This window comes from Apis dorsata, unplaced genomic scaffold, assembly GCF_000469605.1.
Source record: "Apis dorsata unplaced genomic scaffold, Apis dorsata 1.3 scaffold_37, whole genome shotgun sequence".
In the NCBI taxonomy this organism is placed as follows: domain Eukaryota; kingdom Metazoa; phylum Arthropoda; class Insecta; order Hymenoptera; family Apidae; genus Apis; species Apis dorsata.
The window spans coordinates 46,343-51,518 of record NW_006263339.1 but is presented as its reverse complement, the minus strand read 5'-3'; the positions used below and the strand labels follow the sequence as shown (position 1 = coordinate 51,518).

The following is a 5,176-nucleotide window of genomic DNA, read 5'->3' as shown; positions in this document are numbered from 1 at the left end:
AATCTTCACGAAATATTTTCGTGTTTAATTTCGTTATATACGTACACGTGAGAAGTCTGGAACGATGCGAAAGTTTGAGGTTATGTAAGCCATGGATTAACGATTAATTTGCCTTGCTCCAATTTCTTTTTCCGCCCGGAAAAATTATAATCTCCGCCAAGTATTTTCGCTACTGCGTTTGCGAAGGTAAAAGACTCTAAGGTAAAAGGAAGGCGCCGCGATCGCATAAATCAATCGGACTTTTATACAACGTTTCACGAAGGATCGCCCGTGCAAAGTTTCGACCGACTCGGAATCGCGCGAAATTCATATTGTCTTATCGTGTCTCGAATTCTGTCGCTCCCCGAGTTCCTTCGAGTTCAATGATCCTCCGTAACGTTCAGAATCCTCTGGTTAGGGATAATTACATGCATCTATCGTTCGCGTTTTATCGACGGTGGAACGAATCGTCTAACGGGTTAGGGTCATTGTGTCGAATATTTCTAACAGCCTCCATGGGACCTGTTTATTCTACGCGTTTCCGTGATTCTTTACACGCTTCGGGAAATCGTAAATTATTGTGCGAATGTGTTTCTTCAAATTCCTTTTGAACACGGCCTGTGAAATTTTTCGTTTCGCCGTCGAGCGGAATGAAAATCACCGTGTTAAAATGCAACGCGTCCCACTCTTCATTGTAATTTAGATCCTTTGATAGGAAATCTAGCGTTCGTTGTATAAATATTTATTAGAAATATTTTTGTCGATGTCGTTCGATCTTCTTTTTCTTCTTCTTTTTCTTTCTTTCTTTCTTTCTTCCTTTCTTTCTCCTTTTTTTCGTTAAACATTTGATAGTATTCGTCGTAAATAAAAAAAAAAAAATAAATAAAAAGAAAAAAAGGATGTTCTTTTCGTAGACGTATATAAAAAAAGAAAAAAGGATATAAAAGAATAAAAAGATATTTTTCTCTCTTTTCTCTTCTCCCTCCCCCCCAATTATTTCACGTTCCATTTTTCTACGAATATAGAATTTAACGTGAATTTGGAAGAAGAACCGTAATACGCATAAACAAGGAAAAATATTACAGGAAACAGAAGAATATTGTATGAAAGGACAGAGTTACTCGCATAATCTGTGAATCTGACGCGTGATTCCGCCAGAAGAAGAAAAAAATGCAAATGTCCGTGGGATCGAAATACGCGTCATCTTCTTCTGGTGCCGGTCGAAACGCGTCTTCCGGCATGTACCGTTAAATCGTTAATTAAGCCGCCCAATTAAAACAAATTTATATAAGATGCCTGGAGAGTAAACGGAGAGAAAAAGTGATGATTAAAATATCCGCCCGAAAAAAAACTTTTCCAAAAATTTCAACCATTTCCAAGCTGAATAAATTTGAAAGAAAGTAATTTATCTTCTTCGAATTCGAATTCTACGAATCATTTTCGTGCAAAATTCATTTCCAAAGAAAACCAAAACGAATGATCTCGAGGATAATAAACGGAGAGAATTAAAATATCTGCCCGAAAAAAAACTTTTCCAAAAATTTCAACCATTTCCATCCAAGCTGAATAAATTTGAGAGAAAGTAATTTATCTTCTTCGAATTCTACGAATTATTTTCGCGCAAAATTCATTTCCAAAGAAAACCAAAATGATCTCGAGAATAGTAAACGGAGAGAATTAAAATATCCGCCCGAAAAAAAATTTTTCCAAAAATTTCAACCATTTCCATCCAAGCTGAATAAATTTGAGAGAAAGTAATTTATCTTCTTCGAATTCTACGAATTATTTTCGCGCAAAATTCATTTCCAAAGAAAACCAAAATGATCTCGAGAATAGTAAACGGAGAGAATTAAAATATCCGCCCGAAAAAAAATTTTTCCAAAAATTTCAACCATTTCCATCCAAGCTGAATAAATTTGAGAGAAAGTAATTTATCTTCTTCGAATTCGAATTCTACGAATCATTTTTGCGCAAAATTCATTTCCAAAGAAAACCAAAACGAATGATCTCGAGGATCCTTTAATCCCGATATCTTCGATGGCGATAAATATAAATGCAAATGAGAAGAAGAGATGGATCTGTTGCGAGCTGTGACGACGATGGCGACGATATTCGAGGATGACAACGGCGCAAGTAGCCGTTTGGGGGCTCGAGACCGTTTGAATATTCCACCCATTTGAATAATCAATAATATCGCGAACAGGGCGCGCGCGCAAATGTAGTCGGTGGACAGATTAATCTAAATGTAAATGCCTGTAATGGCCGGCGTAATAAAATATAAAATTATGCTCCCACCTCTGGTTCGAGCTCGTTCGCCTCCTCTGACGAGAAGAATCCGCACCATTTCTTAACAGAAGCTTCTTGTTCCTTCCGTGCACATGCTTTGAATTGTCGTGATATTCCGAGCACGTGCTCGAAATTCGATCATCGGCCACTCTCTAACATTGTAGTACGCATTGTGAAACTATCATGTTGATATTAAGGAGAAATGATACCTTTCGGTTTATATCTGTTGAAAAATAAACGATTAAGCTTGTTTTGTTTATATCTCGTGTTTATATATCGTGTATTGATTCGCGTTACACGTTGAGAAATTGCGAAATTATAAATTGCGAAAACTTGGTTGGTGACATTAGAATTCCAAGAATATATTAGGGCTTTACATAACATAAACTTTTCGCTTGGAGATATACAAAATGTTTCGAGGCGTCCAATTGTGTCTGAGGAGATGGTAAATCGTCAGGGTCAAGTTATGCTCGCGAATATCTTTAGAATATAAAAAGAATGGAACGGATTATTCGTTGCGTGGAATAATTCGACTCTCACTAGGTAATTCTGAAAATAAAACGGGAAGCTTAAAATAGAAATTGAAGATTTTAGAGAGACGTCTGAGGAGCTACGCATGTTATATAGACGCGTGTATAAATGTATATTTTTTCGGTTGAGGCATTTTGACAAAAGATGGCGGATCGAATCATCGAAATTTTAAATTCGAATATTCTAAATTGAAAATGAATATTTTTTAAAAAAAATAAGTGAAAATAATTGTTGAAAAGATAAAATATATCTTCCACCATTCGAACAATAACGAATTAACATGTTCCAACGTAACTTATTACGTATCACCGTGAAAAAAAATTTGCAATGATTCTTTTATTGCTAATTATCGTTCAAAATGACCATTATTACACCTTTACATTGTAGATTCTCAATGCTACGTGGAATATTCTTCCAAGTAGAAGATCTGCATTGTAGATGTTCTGTAGTTAAAGATTCTCGATGTAAAATGTTCAAAGTGGACGAGGGAACGAAGAAGAAACATTTGCAATTATATATCGGGAAGATACGAAACAACGATAAAGTGTGCGAAGTGGTAACAACAATTCATCGTTCGACGGTTCTAATGATTCTTAATTAGAACTTTAATTTTCCGTGTCGATTAACTGTCAGTCGGGCGAAGAAGAAACAATTTGATTTCGACGATGAATTACGAGGAAAATGATCATCGAGTGTGTAATTTCGATTTCGTCGAATTCGATTTAACCGTGCGATTAATTTATTTTACAATTTATCATTTGCGAGTATGTATCCTTTGATTTCGAGTGAACGATAATAACTTCTGGAATATGTTGAAATTTCAAAAGATTTTTTACGAGATTAAAAAAAATTAAAATTAATAATTAAGAAGTGATGTTTTCTTTTTTCTTTTTCTTTTAAATTAGTTAAGAAAGTTATACGAGAATTACAATAAAATTTATAAGAAATGTCATTTGTGGAAGATTGATGAACACGTTTTATAATTTTAAAAATTGTGTTAATACACGGTAAACGAGTAAATGTATTTTTATAATATCAGCAATTCGCGATTTTATATACGAACGAATAATATGTAAATATCCACGAATACCAATACAATTATATTATTTATTCGAAAATCATCTTTCCTTAAGTTTATTACAGTTCATTGTTTTATTTTACAATGCAATAAAAACAGAGGCCAGAGTGTATACGATATTTTTTTCTCTCGCTTCCTTTGCGTCAAAGAAAAAAAAAAAGAGAAAGAGAAAGAAATCATCAATCTTCCTAAGATGACCTTCCTACGCGAAGCGTAATTAAGAAAGAAACGCGCGAGTTTCACGTATAATTTAACGCTCTTTTAAAAAATTTGGAATCTACTCAATTTTTATTTCATCGCCCTTATTGATATAACATTCCCTTTGATTATCACCAAACAAACGCAATAACGTTCAAATCCAAATCATCGTCTTCGTCATCGTCGTCCCCCCTCCTTTATTAGCTCGATCAAAAAATTAATCAAGATCGATATCTCTCTGCCGTTTGTCCGCTCCGACATCTTCGAGACGATATCACCACCGACTTACAAAACAACCGATCCGGTCGGAATCGGAATCGCTGGTCGATTTTAAACCAGCGTCGAGACCAGCTGAATCATCGTCGACGAACTCTCGATCGATTAATCGAAGCACCCATCGATCGAGTCCGTTCGATCGAACGCCCATTTCTGCCCACGATTTCTCGCATCGTGTACGTTTCGATGTACGCGAGTAAAAATTCTACGTCGTGAAAAAAAAAAAAAAAAGGCACTTAGTGGGAAGGTGGGGCAATGAGAAGAGAGGAACGACGTTGTTACGTAAAACGGAGGGATCGGACGGGGAAAAACGTTGGTTGGATCCGATGATCGAGTACCGATAAGCGTAAGATTGTGCGCACTTGCGCGACGATGATAGGACGAGGAACATAAATAATCGGGTATAAATCATGCCTCCCTTTCCATTCTTCCGACCCCGCGGGCCTGCCTCGACTCCTCTTTCGCATAATTTAATGCTGTAACTTAATGAGACGGGTGATTTTTTTGGACTTGGAATTTTCAACTTTGAATATTTGAAACTGTTTTCATTCAGGATTTTCGTTTAATTTCGATTGTTGAAATATTTCTCGATTCTGAAACATTTTATCTTTGAATCGAAATAATTCGATATAATTCGAATATTAATTTTTAACTCGAGATTGGGAAAAATTGATCAATTAGAATTTTGAACAAAATTGTTGTAATTAATGATGGGTGATTTTTTTGGATTTGAAATTTTTAACTCTGAATATTTGAAACTGTTTTCATTCAGAATTTTGGTTTAATTTTGATTTTTAAAACATTTCTGCCTTTGAATCGATCCAAGAA

General features: G+C 35.3%; 1 long non-coding RNA gene across 1 annotated transcript in view; it reads right to left on the bottom strand.

Moving 5' to 3' along the window:
* Positions 1–204: 204 nt before the first annotated feature.
* LOC102672235 overlaps positions 205–5,176 on the bottom strand; it is a 48,392-nt gene continuing 43,420 nt past the window's right edge. The window contains exon 3 of the long non-coding RNA XR_420677.2: positions 205–368. This is a non-coding gene — a long non-coding RNA (uncharacterized LOC102672235). The remainder of the gene's footprint in view (positions 369–5,176) is intronic.